The sequence below is a fragment of the Hylobates moloch genome, unplaced genomic scaffold (genome assembly GCF_009828535.3).
Source record: "Hylobates moloch isolate HMO894 unplaced genomic scaffold, HMol_V3 SCAFFOLD_19, whole genome shotgun sequence".
In the NCBI taxonomy this organism is placed as follows: Eukaryota; Metazoa; Chordata; class Mammalia; order Primates; family Hylobatidae; genus Hylobates; species Hylobates moloch.
The window spans coordinates 11,393,272-11,408,778 of NW_026652294.1; the positions used below are offsets into that span (position 1 = coordinate 11,393,272).

Sequence of the window (15,507 nt, forward strand, 5' to 3'; positions counted from 1 at the left end):
AATGAGATCACAGGGACCGGTTCTGAGCCAGTGCCGGCTGCAGGGAGAGTTTATTAAACAAGGCCTGCCACTGCGTGGTTATGGCTGTTTACTCTTAGCTTGTCCTGAGCCAGTTATCAAAGGAGACAGCTCAGGGTTGGGAGGGCAGTGGGCCAGGAGGGGTCCTCACACGGCTGCACCTTGACTCCTGGGCCCTGGGCAGCTGGGCCCATCTCTAGACCACCCTAAACGGCCCCCCCAAATAAAGAAAGGGGCAACCCTCCCAGCAACGGGCATCAGTCCGTTGTATGTTGACAGCAGGAGAGGGGCTGGTGGTTGCAGATGTCCCCAGGGGGGTGACAGCTTCAGCTGGCTGGGCACAGCCCCTCCTCAGGGATTGGTGGGAGAGTCAAGGCTCCGGAGACCCTGGACTGGTATCAGCATTTCATGGGCATCCCCAGCCCCTGTGGCAGCCTGCCAGCCCCCACTCACTACTGGACCCATGCCAGGTGCCACAGCTGCACTCTCCAGTGACATTTACCAGCTGGGAAGTGGCCACGGAGATGTGAAATCAATGTGGCCTGCGGCTAGCCCACTTCATTAGAACCGGCTCAGCTCCACTGGGTAGGGCAGCACAGGCTAAGCCCAGCCCCCTCTCCAAGCCTCCCAGCTCCTCCTGGACCCACCTGCTTGGCTGATGGGGCCCGTCCCAACCCCAGCACTGATCCTGTGTGCGTGGGGTTGGGGCCACAATGTCTTCTGAATGCCTGCTCTGGCCAGGCCCTAGGGAGGATGAAAAGAACACCAGCAGTGACCTGAGTGGGCCTCGGCACACTTGGTCTCTCCCTAATCCTCACAGCAGTCCCCAGAGGGGGCCACGACCATTAGGCACACCAGGGCCCAGTGAATGCCAGCGGCTCCCACTTAGGCCTTACCTGGAGTCATCACAAGAGACCCCCATGATAGCCCCATGTAGTTACCATTATCCCCATGTGAGACAGAGGAGGAGACTGAGGCTCAGGGAGGCCAACTGATTTCTCGGAGCTGGGACTTGAACCCTGTCCTCCTCATGTGCCTGGCTGATTCAGCAACTCAACCTCAGAGAAGAATCCCCCAGCCCCGCCCCACTCAGAGTGGGTGGGACAGGAGACCCTCCCCTCTCATTGCCTGGGTGCAGCCCACGACCCTCTGAAGGGGCTCAGCAGTGGGAGGCCCAGGGGGGCTCGGTATGGGCTAAGCGGGGGTGGTCCCGGTCTTGGCCTTCCCCTCCTCACGGCAGGGGAGGAACCTGGGATGTGGGACTGGGCTCGGTGCTCCCTGGTGAGGAGGAAAGAACCCAAGTCTGGGGCGCAGATGCTGCTCTGCCTCCTCCAGCTGGGGGCCCCAAGCAAGACACTTCACCCCTTTGTGCTCCAGTTTGCTCAGCTAGAAAACAGGGTCCCAGATGTCTGCCTTGGATGAGTAAGTAAGATGATATACTTACAGTGCTTGCACAGCGCCTGGCACAGAGTGAGGACCCAGAACGCCAGGGAGCTTGAGCCACCAGAAGGGATGATGTCCCGTAACATTTGCGTTTATCTGGCAGGCCTATGCAGATGCAAAACTCAGACTGAGCCACCTGTAACCTCCAGAGTGCCCGGGGCGAGCAGGTGGCCCAAGCCTGCTTGTCTGGCCCCCATCCCCAGCACCATGCCCAGCACAGCACCTGGCACGTAGTAGGTGCTCAGGACATATCTACTCAGTGAATAAATGAGTGTCTGTTTACCCATCTTGAGCATCTCAGTGCCTAAGAAACTCAGCCCACTTCCAGGCTGCTGTGCAATTCAGGTGAAATGATGGCTTGGAAAGGGCTTGTTTTTATAATTAAAATGCAGAGAAGGAGGAAGAGGGAGGCGGTGACTTCCCAGCAAATGGGCGTGGGGGCTGGGAGAGAGTCCGGTGCCTGATGTCCCCCTGGCCAGCTGGTTGGGCCAGCTGAGCTGTAATCACCGCGGGCCCGGTCATCACTCAGCCACCCGCTCCCCACACCTCTCTGGCCAGGAGGAGCATCCGTCAAAGTCTCCTTCCCCATGACGGCCCAGACAATCAGGCAGTCCCGCCTGAATCCACCGCTTGAAGCCTCTGCCTCCTCCTCCTGCCAGCCCAAGAGGCAGGGGCCAGGCAGGGTCACACCCTCAAGCCAGGCCAGCCTGTCCTGAGCCCTGTCTGCGTGCCAGGCACAATGCCCACCTCTACACATCCTCCTCTCCCTTGGCGGGGGGCACTGCTGCATCCCCAGTCCTTACAGATGAGGATGTGGTCTCCTGAGGCTCACCCGGGTCACACTAGTGAGTCCCACAAGAGCTGTCACTCTGAGCCCCCACTTTTAACCTCTGCGGCCCTTCTCCAGGCCTCAGTTTCCCTTGTGCACCAGAGAGCAGCAGTTTTCTAAAGGTTCCACCCCGAGGAGCCGGCTGGCCCCTGGCCAGCATCCCAGGGACAGCATGATGGATGAGGATCCCGCGGGGCGCAGGTGCAACACGCACACACACCCGCCGTCCGACCGTTGGGTGATGGATCTTTTCCTCCTTTCCCCCTCCCCAGGAGCTCGGCTCCATCTGGTCAGGGGCAGCGCCAGGCTGATGGATGGGCCACCCTCGCCGCGGCCGCCTCCTCCACTCTGGATACTGCACACCAGGGTCAGCAGGGCAGGTCTGCGGCTGCTCATTCAGTCATTCAACGAACACGTATTCACCAGGGCCTACTATGTGCTAGAATGAAGCAGTGAGCAAAACAGACTAGGAAACCAGCCCATCACCCTCCATGTGACAAATGTGGTCACAGGGCAAACAGAGGATGACTGTGCAAGCCAGAGGAAGCCTCTGAGCTGACTCAAGGGACCAGGGCAAGGAGTCTTCACAGGGCAAAGGGAGCAGCTTCTAGAAAGACCTCCATGTGAGAAAGGGTAAGGCATGTCTACATAATAGTGGCAAGTTCAGGATGGTGGAGTTGGGACGGGGGCAAGGGCCAGGGCAGGCTGAGATGTGGAGCAAGGGCAGTTTGGGCTCACCCCAGGGCAGGAGGGTGCTGGGCCAGGTTGGCATTTCCAAAAGACCCTGCTGCTGCCAGGGAAGGAGGCATGTTGAAGGTCTGCTGACATTCAGGAGCAGGCAAGGCATGGTGCTGTGCACCTGTAATCCCAGCACTTTGGGAGGCTGAGACAGGAGGATCACTTGAGCCCAGGAGTTTGAGTCTGCAGTGAACCATGATCACCGCACTGCACTCCAGGCTGGGTGACAGAGCGAGACCCTGTGTCAAAAAAAGAAAAGAAGGCAGGGCACAGTGGCTCATGCCTGTAATCCCAACAATTTGGGAGGCCAAGGCGAGCAGATGACTTGAAGTCAGGAGTTCGAGACCAGCCTCGCTCGAATATGGTGAAACCTTCATCTCTATTGAAAATACAAAAACGGCTGGGCGTGGTGGCTCACGCCTCTAATCCCAACATTTTGGGAGGCCAGGGTGGGCAGGAGCTCGGGACCAGCCTGACCAACACAGTGAAACCCCATCTACTAAAAATACAAAAATTAGTCGGGCATGGTGGCACACGCCTGTAATCCCAGCTACTCAGGAGGCTAAGGCAGGAGAATCGCTTGAACCCGGGAGGCAGAGGTTGCAGTGAGTTGAGATTGCGCCACTGCACTCCAGCCTGGGCGACAGAGCGAGACTCCATTTCAACAAAACAAAACGAAAATTAGCCGGATGTGGTAGCACGCACCTGTAATCCCAGCTACTTGGGAGGCTGAGACAGGAGACTTGCTTGAACCCAGGAGGCAGAGGTTGCAGTGAGCCAAGATCGTGCTATTGCACTCCAGCCTGGGCGACAGAGTGAGACTGTCTCAAAAGTAGAAAGAAAGAAAGAAATGAAAAGAAAAATGCAGGAGCAGATCAGAAGGCCCTGGTGCAGGGGATACTGGAAAAGCCAGCAAAGACGAGGGACGTGAAAGCCTGGAACCAACAGCAGTCAGTACCAGAAGCCAGGGGTGGTCACATTTGCCCCATTTTAACGGTGAGAAACTGAGGCTCGGAGGTGGGGAAGGATTCACCCAAAAGGTCATGAGGGGCAGAGAAACAGAGCTGGGCAGGAGGCAATGCTCCGTGAGAGCTCTCGGCCCGTTGGACCTCCACGTCCAGGCGCCTTCCCACTCTGCCTGTAGAGCCTCGGCAGCCTGAGGACGCCCCCACCAGCACCAGCAACTCCTCATTCAGGGAGGAAGCTGTCCCCTTCGCGCAGCCATGGACAGGAGCCAGGCAAGAAATATCACATCATTAAAATGACAAATCCCTTCACTAACTGAACCGGAAGGCCTGCCTCCCCGCCTTGGATCCCCTCTGGCTCATCTCCCCTCCCAGACTGGCAGGTGGGCAGGGAAGCCTGTGCGGGGTATGGCCTGTTGTGGTCGGGGCCATCGCCTTGCCCCTGAGATGACCTTGGGTCCCCAGACTTCTGCTTCATGGCATGGCTGTGGTGTCTGGGATCCCATCAGCACTTCCCAGCAGGAGCCCGGGAGAAGTAGGGGCTTCATTCTACAGGTGGGGAAACTGAGTCTTGGAGAGGAGACCTTCCAGGTAGGACACCCCTCTGCAAAGCTCCTGGCCACTGGACCTGAGCAGAGGCCCTGCCATCCCTGCCATTCCACAGCCCATGTCCTGCCTCTGCTCAGAAGAACAAGAACAAAGCATGACCCACGCCTCAGGATATTTTCCCAGCCCATAACCAGCTGCAGAGCCTGTTTTCAGGGTCAACCCTGCCCCCTACCAGGGCGGGACATGTTTTTATCTGAGCCCCACCTTGTCAGGAGGCCAGGGCAGGCGTCATTCTCCTGAATTGACCAGGCAGGAACTGGCTGCGTTGGGCAGGCTGCTGCCCTCAGTTTCCCCATCTGGCAATGGGAGGCTGCCCCTGTTCCTGTTTTTTGGCTTTGAGACAGAGTTTTGCTTTTGTTGCCTAGGCTGGAGTGCAATGGCTCGATCTTGGCTCACCGCAACCTCTGCCTCCCAGGTTCAAGCGATTCTCCTGCCTCAGTCTCTTGAGTAGCTGGGATTACAGGCATGTGCCACCAAGCCCAGCTAATTTTTGTATTTTTAGTAGACGGGGTTTCTCCGTGTTGGTCAGGCTGGTCTCGAACTCCCGACCTCAGGTGATCTGCCCGCCTCAGCCTCCCAAAGTGCTGGGATTACAGGCATGAGCCTCTACGCCTGGCCAGCCCCTGTTCCTTTTGACTGAGGCTGAGCTTGCGCAGGACCTGATGGGTGTGGAGTGAGCACCTGGAACAGGTGCATGTACACCGCACATTAGATGCCTGTGATGTGTGCACACTCACCACATGTATGTTTCCATCTGCATCTGCCCTGGCCCCAGGTCCTCAGGGTGTCAGACCCCTGTGTGTGCACATCCACCCTGGCACTCAGTCACCCAGCCACAGATGCACACATCTGTACCAACAGCCCACATCCACCCAGACCTGTTCGTGCACATCAGTGTCACATGTCCACAGACATTGAGAGCCCACGCGGGGTCCCTGTTCCTCTGGGGAGCAGGGCAGGTGAGCAGACGGCAGGAGATGTCGCCTGGCCCCGCTGGCAGCCCTGGTTCCCAGAATGACCCCCCTCCCTGCTCCCCCATCCTTCCTCCGGGCCCAGCTAGCAAGGACACACCGTCCGTCCGCCCAGCGTCCTGGTCTCCTTGGATGCAGACAGAGCCCACGGAAGCGTCTGGCGCATCCTGACTCGGCCGCAGCAGCTGCACCAGCACCGCCAGCCCCCTTCCCTGTGCCCAGCGCTGTCCTGCCTGTCCTTCCCCACCTGCTGGGTGGCCCAAGCAGCCGCCACACGCCACCATGTCTCCATGGTGGGGAGCGAGCTTCCTGCAGCAGCTACCACGAGGGGCCTCTCCAGCCCTCCCGCCTGACCTTGGATAGGTCCTTCCTCTCTCAAGGCCTCAGTTTTCCCATCTGGAAAATCGGAGGGAGGCTGAACTGGCTTTCCAAGGTCCTATCCACATCTGGCTGTGGGATTCTCCCAAAGGCCAGGAAAGGAAGGTGGGGCCAGGGCTCTGGTGGGGAGATTCAGGAGGAGGAAGCGGGGATTTAGGGACAGGCCTGCAGCACTGGGTTCAGGGCTCTGCTTTGAGTGCATTCTCTCAGTTCGTACCCTCCACTGCCTCCCAATGGGGCTTCAATGCCATTTTACAGATGAGGAAACTGAGGCCTGGAGAGATACTATGCAGGGCAAGAACCCCCCCACCTCCAGCTCCCTGCACTCCCTATGCCAAGGGCCAGAGCATGGGAGCCATGCCCAAAACATCCCGCACTTGCTGTCCTGCCCTCGGTCAGGGAGGTGGCATTCCGGGAACGGCTGTCTCCAGAGCCAGGCCTCTCCCCACCCCCTGCTCAAGGCTCCTGGCTCTGAGCCCACCCAGGCACTGCCCGTCCATCTGCTGTTGCTTCCTGGCAGGGCGAGCGGGCCATACATCACCTAGCCATGCCGAGGAGGCTGGGCCAGGCAGCTGGGCAGGGTATTTCTGGGCTCGAGTGCGACCCCCTCTGTGGGATGTCAGGCACGGACACCTGCCTGGGAACAGGGGTCTTCTTGGGGCCCCAACTTCACCCCCTTCCCCCAGATGGCAGGAGCCTGAAGGAAGCAGCTGGAGGCCACAGGGTGACCTGGCTGAAGGGGAGTGGAGGTCAGATTGACAGCCAGGAAGGTTCGAGGTGGTGCGGCTCTGTGGCATTTGGCAGGAGGACAGAGATTTTTATCTTCCCAGCCCCCCCACTTCGCCATGCAATGTGCTAATGTAGGTTGCTGGGGCGCTGTCTCCTGACTGAGCTGCCAGGGGGATGGGTGGGGGACAGGTGGGAGCTGGGGCAGCCGGAAGAAAAGGGTTCACAGCCAGGGGCATCTTAGCCACCACTCCTGTCCCCAAACCCGCAAACCTGCCCCCCACCTGGCCCTGCCTCCCAGGGCCGCTGCCGCAGGCAGCCTCTAGCTCTTCATCCATCCCACACAGTGGGTGTACGAGCACCCACTGTGTACCCCCAAACCAGGGACACAGCAGTGAGCAAAACCCAGCCCCAGGCAAGGAAGGAGTCTGGGGTGTCACCCGGAGAAGGGTGAGGTTTGTCTTTTACTTGTTTATTTTTAAAGCTAGGGTCTCCAGAGAAGACCCAGGGAGAAGGTGAATTTTGAGTAAAGATCTTGACTGGGCGTGGTGGCTGCCATTCAGTAATCCCAGCACTTAGCGAGGTCGAGGCAGGAGGATCGCTTGAGCCAGAAGTTGGAGACCAGTCTGGGCAACATAGCGAGACTCTGTCTCCATAAAAAAATTTTTTTAAATTAGCCGAGTGTGGTGGCACACGCCTGTAGTCCCAGCTACTCGGTAGGCTGAGGCCCAGGAGGTGGAGACCGCAGTGAGCTATGATTGTGTCACTTCACTCCAGCCTGGGCGACAGAGTGAGACCGTCTCTAAAAAAAAGAGAAAAAAAAAGAGAAGAAGAAAGAAAGAGAGAAAGAGAAAAGAAAGAAAGAAGAAAGAAAGAGAGAGAAAGGAAAAAGAAAGAAAGAAAAAAGAAAGAAAGAGAGAAAGGAGAAAGAAAGAAAAAAGAAAGAAAGAAACAAAAAGAAAGAAAGAAAGAGAAAGGAAAGAAGGAAGGAAGGACGGGAGGGAAGGAAGGAAAAAGGAAAGAAAGGAGGGAGGGAAGGAGGGAAGAGAGAGAAGAAAGAAAGAAAATGAAAGAAAGAGAAAGAAAGAGGGAAAAAGGAAGGAAGGAAGGAAGGAAAGAAAGTGATTGTATTTGAAAAAGTGATTGTATTTGGGAGGAGAGCATTCCTGGCAGAGTGCACAGCAAGTGCAAGGGCCCTGGGGTGGGAGTGTGCCTGCCAGGTGAGGCCAGCAGAGCAGGTGAGCTGGGGGAGGAAATGAGAGTGGAGAGGGGAGGACGGAGACACTGTGGGTCCTGGGGCAACTTTGCTGACTTCAGCTCTTCCTTGGAATGGGGTGGGAGCCACTGGAGGACTGGGAAGGGACCGTGCTGTTTGGGAGAGTGATTGGTGGTAGCTTAGGGGCCCAAAGGGAGACGTTGGAGGGTCAGTGGGAGGGGCCTAGAGGACCAGGGGCCGAGCATGTGACAGAGGCCCTCTGCCGTCTGTCTGTCCTCCTCCTCTCCCTTCCACCCCCTTTTTTTGCTTCCTCTCACTCGTTCATCCAGCAGGTATTTGCCGAGTGCAGGAATAGGTCTAGCCCTTTAAGAGTCAATCTAAGGGATGCTCCACCCTCCCCACCCCCTAGCAAGGCACCTCCAGTGTCCACCCTGCAGCCTGGGGTGGAGGCCAGGCTGCCTCAGCCGCTCTCCACACTCCAGATGGTCAGCCCAGGTGCTGCCTCCTGTGGGTGTAGAATGAACACCCGTGTACTGGTGTACAGGGCTGTCACACACACATCTAGGACCAGCGTGGAGCACACAGGATGTCCCCTTCCCTCTTGGGCCTCAGTTTCCTCATCTGAGAAATGATTGGAGGACAGGACCTAAGAGCCTGTCCTATTCTAAAATGAAGACACACTGTGGTTACCCAGTGCCCTGGGGGCCACCAGTGCCAGGGGACAGGGCTACGGTTCTGCCTGTGTGGGCTTGGGCACCGGTGCAGGCTGTGGCCATGGGCCAGGCTGCACAGAGCGCTGTGAGCCCCAGAAAGCCCAGGGGACAGGTGTGTGAGGATACAGGGAAGGACTAGGCTGGGGGAGCCGCTCCACTCTGGCCTGTGGGGACCTGGGCAGTGAGCATCATTGTCCCTGTGTGAAATGCTCTCACGGCCCTCTTCCTCCTGACCTGATGGGACCCTGAGTCTAGGAGGAGTGGTGTGTAGACCCCTGGCCAAGCCTCCCTCACCCAGCTGCCCCAAGAGTAGCAGGAGAGCAGGAGGTCTTAGCAATGACCCAGTTGTAGCTCAGAAAGGGTCCCCGCCCCTCTTCGCTGCCCCTGGCCCCACGTAGCCCCCTAACTCACCCGGACCCCTGCAGCTCCTCTAATTACACAGCCATAAAGCACAAATCTCTAACGATCCAATTAGTAACGCTGTTACTGCTCTGTCCAGGACTAAAATTACCAATTAAACTGCTGTCGATTTTATCATCACTTAGACTCGACACAAATGGGGCACTGCAGGCCTCAAGGCCCATCCTCGGACCCTTGGGTGGGGGGCCAGCCAGGGGTGTGGGCCTAGCTTAGCCCTGGAGGAAGTCCCTCCATCTGCCGGGGCCCTCATACCCTACTCCAGCCCAGTTCCCAACATCAGGGACTCCACAGGATTGGAGCCCAGTTCCCTATAGACGTGCTGATGGCAGGGGGGCGCAGGGGCTCCCCAAGCCCAGCCTCTCCCTGGAAATGCCTCCAGTCTGGGCCTCCCTCATGTTCCCTGGGGACAAAATTCATCTATTCCATGTTCCAGACTCTCAGCATTGGGCTACTCTCAGCAGCTGAGCCCTGGGACAAGGGACGGAGGTGGTCATCTGAAGGTGTGGCCCCCACTTCCCCTGCTCTCCTTCCCCTGCTCCTCTCGCTGCCACAGGCTCAGGGTGCCAACCTCACAGGGTGTCCCCCACTGTGGAGAGAGATTCCACTCTGATGTGGTATCACAGGTTAGTATTGTCCCTCTCCCAGTTGATGAGCAGGTGCCCCTGTAGGGGCCCCCAATGTTTTGTCTCAGAAAGATATTTGAGCACAAAGGCCAAGCCCAGGGACTTGATGAATACTAGCCATTTCCTTCAGAGGGGTGAGCTGCCTGTCTCTGGAGGTGTGCAAACAGAGGCTGCACCCAGGCCACATGTGGCAGGCAAAGACAGCAGGTCACGCACAGGGAAGGGGCGGGGTTGGACTGGATAACTGAAGCCAGATCAATCATTTGGTCCTCTTGGGAAAGAATTCCAGACATTCAGTCTCCTGCTCTCCATCTCTGCCCTAGAAGTGCTTCCACAAAGAGAGAGGGACGGGGCAGGGCAGGGCAGCAGGAAGGGTCCAGTCAGCTGGAGATGGGGAGGCAGCCACAGCGTGAACGCTCAGCCCAAGGCAGGTGTGCTAAAGGCTTCTGGTCCATGACATCACCAGCCCATGCCAGAATATTTGTGCTGTCCTGGGCCCTGGGCTCAGCGTCTCTCATCCCTTACTCATGCTGAGAAACAGGGCCCTTATTCCCAGGTGAGGCACCAAAACTCAGAGGTCCAATGATATTCCCAGGGGTTTGATGAATCCCTTAATGAAGCCATGCCTGTGCCCCCTGGGGGGCAGGGTGTGCCACGCAAGGCCACAGAGCTGACCTGGCAGCACCTGTATATTTTAATGAATCCATTGTCCAGTGGAGGAAATCAAAGTGGAGAGGGTGTAAGCACCAAGTTCAAGGTCATCCTGGGACTGTTGATCACAGCCCTACCTGAGCTGCAGGTCCTGCTGGGAAAGAAGGAGGAGGGGAGGTACCTGTGGTGGCAAGTGCGTATTCAGGGAGGGCAGAATCTATGGCCTCTGCTCCTTGCTGAGGAACAATATTGTTCCAAGAACCTGCTGGGGACAGTGTCTGGAGGTGAATAAAATAATCATTTACCCACAAACTCCTGAAGTCTTTCTATTTCAACACCTGCACAGCTCCTGGTTGAAGTGGAAGCTTATGCACAAGCCCTTTATGTGACACAGAGAGATGCAGAGAGGAGGGGGACAGGGCCCTGGGGGACTGCAGGGTCCCAGCCTTGCCCTGCTCCAGGACCTGGCAAGGAGAGGTGACTCTCCTCCACCTATCACCCTAGGCTAATGCCGGGGCTGACAGGAGCTGGGGCCTCTTCTCAGGGAGCAGCCGCCCCAGGCAAGTTGGTTGAGAGTCTCATCAGAGGCAACAGACTGAGGAAGGGATCTGGGAGCCCAGAGCAATTAGGAGCTGCCTCGCGCCTCGTCTCCCGCCAGCTGCCACAGCTGTCACTCAGGAAGTGGGCCGGGAGCAAGGGCTAGGCCTGCAGTACCCATGGTCCCCCTCCCATCTGTGAAGGTTCTGATCCCTGGGGCAGCCTCCCAGCCAGCAGCCCTGCCAGGCCCCGGGCATAGGTGGAGGCCCAGAGGACTCCAGGGACAGGATCTCTGTGATTTCCTAAGGGGGACATCTGCAGGCTCCTCTCACCCCTATCCAGACTCAGTTTCCCTCTGGAACATTGGTTCTAACCCTGGCTGCACCCTGGAAGCACATAGAGGAGTTTTAGAAGAATACCTGCACCGCCCCAACAAGGTTCTGCTCCCAGCCCAGACCAACGGGAGCAGAAACTTTCGGGGGGATACAGGGTCGTGCACTTGAATGTGTGGCAGGGCGAGCCAGGATTTTGCAGTTATTGACCTCATCCCTGCCCTGAGGGCTGGCAGCTTCTTTCCTCTGGGGACCATGTCTCCCCTCCCTTCTAGCTGGACCCAGTGCAGCCAGGGGATACTGTCCTGGCATGACCTTGAACTTGATGCTTACACCCTCTCCACTTTGATTTCCTTGTCTGGACAATGGGTTCATTGATAGCCTTGGCCAGCTCTCCTAGGCCCCTCCATAGCTTCACCCTCCGCAGCTGGGCCCTGAGCCTGAGAGGGAGGCTCAGAAGGTCCAGCCTGGGACAGCAGCACCAAGCACTGTCATCTCAGCAGATCCCTGCAGCAAGCTGTGTGGTGGCAGCATCAACTCCATTTTACAGGGACGCAAACTGAGGCCAGGGCAGGGGCTACACTCAAGGCATAGAGCTGGTAGCAGGGGTCAGGCTTCATCCCAGCTGCACTGGACTCCGAGTCCAGTGCCCTTTTCCCATCACCAAGTTCCTTCCCCCAAATAGCAACAAATTCAAGGGTCTGTCCCCTTCACTCTGTTTCCTTCACATGGACTCTGTTCCCTGTTGTCCTTTCTGCTCCTGTCACCTTCAGGAGCTGGGCGTGTGGGCGTTCAGAGGGGGGTGGCCAGAGACGAGCAGAGATCCGAGCAGTTGGGGCCTCTGGGTTCTGGCCTGCACCCCCTCTCAGCCCGGTCTGCATCTTCGAGTCTATAAATTCCATTATTCATTAGTCAACTTCAGGAGTTTGCCCGGACAGTGAATATTTTATTCACCTCCAGACACTGTCCCCAGTGGGTTCTTGGAACAATATTGTTCCTCAGCCAAGGAGCAGAGGCCACAGCCTCTGCCCTCCCTGGACATCCCCTCCCTACCACCACTACCTCCCTTCCTCCAGTACCTTCTCCCCCAGCAGGAGCCCTGGCTTGGGTAGGGCTGCAATTATTGGTCTCAGCATGATCTTGAACTTGATGCTTACACCCTCTTCACTTTGATTTCCTCGTCTGGACAATGGGTTCATTGATAGCCTTGGCGGGCTCTTGTGGGTCCCTCCACAGCTTCACTCTACACAGCTGGGCCCTGAGCTCTGCCGGGAGCTCTCCCTGGTGCTGAATGTGGCAAGAGGATGCTGGCCTCGGACAAGAGGTCTCTGGCCAGGGAGGGCAGGGACTATGCTGCTCTTGAAAGGAGTGGGCTCCAGGTCTCAGGGAGGGAAAAGTCTGGCCTCTGGACATGACAATTCCCATCTCTCTCCCCTTGTCTCCTTCCCACTTGGGGAATACCCCTGGAATCACAGGTTTCAGTGTGTCACCTCTCCCAGTGTCTCTAGCCTCCTGACCCAATGATTAGTTAGCAAGGCCTGTGGAGAACCCCTCTTGGGAGGACCTAAGGCCCAGGCATCTCCTGGTGGGCACCCCAGGGAGTGCAGTGTGATGGCAGCAGCACCTTCCCCAGATGGGGGAGCGACAGACATAATTCACACCCTGTGATCATGCCATCTGCTCCCCCGTGACGCACAGAGGAGAGGACGGGGCTGCAATGCCGAAGGGCGGGGGGGGGGGGTGAGCGGGCAGTCGTTCATTCACTAATTCTCTCATTCATTCATTTGACAGGTGTTCATCCAGCCCCAGCCACCTTAGCCCTTTCCAGTCCTGTGCCAGGCGTAGGAGATCTGGAGAACCCAGACCCAGACCTGACCTTCAGAGCTAAGCGAGGCCCTCTCACACTTCTGAGCTTTTGCCCACCCTCCTCTTGACCCCTGGAATTCCCTTGACTTGCAAAAAAAAAAAGCCGCCATGGGTTGGGAGCGGTGCTCCACGCCTGTAATCCCAGCACTTTAGGAGGCCAAGGCGGGTGGATCACTTGAGGTCAGGAGTTTGAGACCGGCCTGGCCAACATGTTCTCTACGAAAAATACACAAATTAGCTGGGCGTGATGGCATGTGCCTGTAGTCCCAGCTACTCGGGAGGCTGAGGCATGAGAATCACTTGAACCTGGGAGGCGGAGCTTGCAATGAGCCGAGATCATGCCACTGCAATCCAGCCTGGGCAACAGAGCAAGACTCCACCTCAAAAAAAAAAAAAAAAAATACCCACCTGGACAGCAAGGCCAGGAGCTTCGCCTTCACAGGGCGAGTACCAACACGCGCTGCACAGCCTCCCAGGGAGTCACTGGGAGCTGGGTTTCCTGCCAGCCTCTCAGCAGGCTCTAGCCCACTCTCCCTTGGCCCAGGGGTTCTGATTTAGAACTGACAGGCCTGGGCTGGCACAGCCTGGACACTTAGTAAACGTGGAATGACTGAGCTGCCACTGCAGCTCGCTCTCTCAATCAATACTCGAAGCTATAACTATTATTAATTCCTATTCCTTGCGGGGGATGTTCATGCTAATAGGAAACTTCCAAGAGTTTCAGGGAGGTGATGCCTGGCACCTTTCCTACATTATGTCACTTCATCCTCACCGCTGCCTGGGATGTGGCACTGCCACCTTAACTTAACAGGCGGGGAAACTGAGGCCATGGCCGGTTAAGGGACCTGACTGTAGTTCCACGGTGAGGAGATGGTGGATGCAGAAGCCCCAGTCTGCCTGGCTCTTGGTGCTGGGTTCTTACTTCCTCAAGTCTCTGCTCCATCAAAAACACTGGGGAAGCTCAAGGCATTCAGCTCTAGCGGCGGAAGGTCAGAAGATGGGACAGGTGGGCAAGGAGAGCTTTGGAGTGGGGTGGGAGCATTTCTGGGGCCTCTCTCACTTCCAGGCCCAGGTCCCAGTGGGCAACCAGCTAGCCCGGAGAGGTCTGGTGAGACAGACAGACAGCTGGTGTCCTTCCTGGCTCCTCTGCAGGTTACAGATGTTCCTAGGAGCTCCCTCCAGAGCAGGGCCCGGGAAGTGCTGGGCCCAGGCTGGCCCAACCCCACTTGGCTGAGGCTAGCATCTCTCACTGATCCCCTTCTCCCCAGACCCTGAGACAAGGCTGTGATTAATCAGTAACAAAAACAGAAACAAGCAGAAAAGTGTAATCAGCTTGGGAAGGGCAGGGCAGGGCCGAGCAGGGCTGTGCAATCAGCGTTCCTGCTGGGACCTTTAGCTGATTGGGCCAAAGGGGGCAGGGAGGTGGTCCCAATAGGGGGATTCAGGGGAGCACCCAGAGATGGGGCCACAGCCAGGCCAGAAGGTCACCCCCTCCCATGCACATCTGTGCACCATATGCCCACATCACTCCCAGCCCCAGGGCCTGCACACCTCCCCCGACCTGCCAGCGTACAACCTGGGCACACACAGGTGGCCACACACTCCCGACATTTGTCCCTCTGCATATGGAGTCACAGACACCTGTGCACGTGCCCAGTGGCACATACACGCCCTCATGGATAGCAGACATATGCACACGCAGGCTGCTCCCTCAAGCACTTGCCCCCACCCCAGCTCTGGGGTACCCACGTGCCCTGGGGCCTGGGGAAGCCCTGCACATACATTAGGTCTGACCTGCAGCCATGTGAACTGGCAGGCCCTCACACCAGACCCCACAGGCACCGGGCCACGTCTCTGTCCCGAACTGCCATGGGGGCCATGAGATACTTTGGCTCCTCTTCTGCAAGCTGAAAGGTAGGGGCTTGGAAAGCGTCCAGGACTGGGGCCCCATTGTGGGGAGCAAGGTCAGCTGCAGGGTGTCAGTCACAGACAGGGCAGGAAGCCTACCCCAGACGTGTACCCAGCTCTTACCTGCTGCCCCTGCCTTGTGACCTTGGTCAACGTCCTTCTCTCTCAGCCTCAGTTTCCCCACCTTGGAGCCTCCTGGCACGCAAATGGTGATTCTTCTTGAGGACCCAGGTGCTTGGGGCCTGTCTCACCTCTCTGGGTCTACTGTTCTTAGTTCCCGGCTCTCCGCTCCTGGTGCGTGGATGGGGGGAGGTGAGCCAAGGGGCAGGAAGGAGGACCCCCGCAACCCACCAACTCCCTGGTCCTGGTGGCTGCAGACTTAGGGTGAGGAGAGCCAGTAATCAGAGGGGAGCCCTAGTGGGAAAGGGGAATCGGGGCCGAAGGGGAGAAGGAGCCCCGGGCAGGTTTGGGGCGGCCGCTCAGGGGCCGGCGGCGGGAAGGGGCGGGCTGGGGGTGGGGAGCGCGGAGGGGGCGGGCGGGCGGCTGGCGGGGGAGGCGGGGAGC

The 15,507-nt window shown here is 57.8% G+C and overlaps 1 long non-coding RNA gene across 1 annotated transcript; it reads right to left on the reverse strand.

Moving 5' to 3' along the window:
• Nucleotides 1-588: 588 nt before the first annotated feature.
• LOC131381971 (uncharacterized) lies at nucleotides 589-15,422 on the reverse strand. The gene is made up of 3 exons (XR_009211082.1): nucleotides 15,067-15,422; nucleotides 1,463-1,566; nucleotides 589-762 (listed from the first exon to the last, which is right to left on the reverse strand). It is a non-coding gene; the product is annotated as an uncharacterized LOC131381971 (long non-coding RNA).
• Between the last annotated feature and the right edge of the window lie 85 nt (nucleotides 15,423-15,507).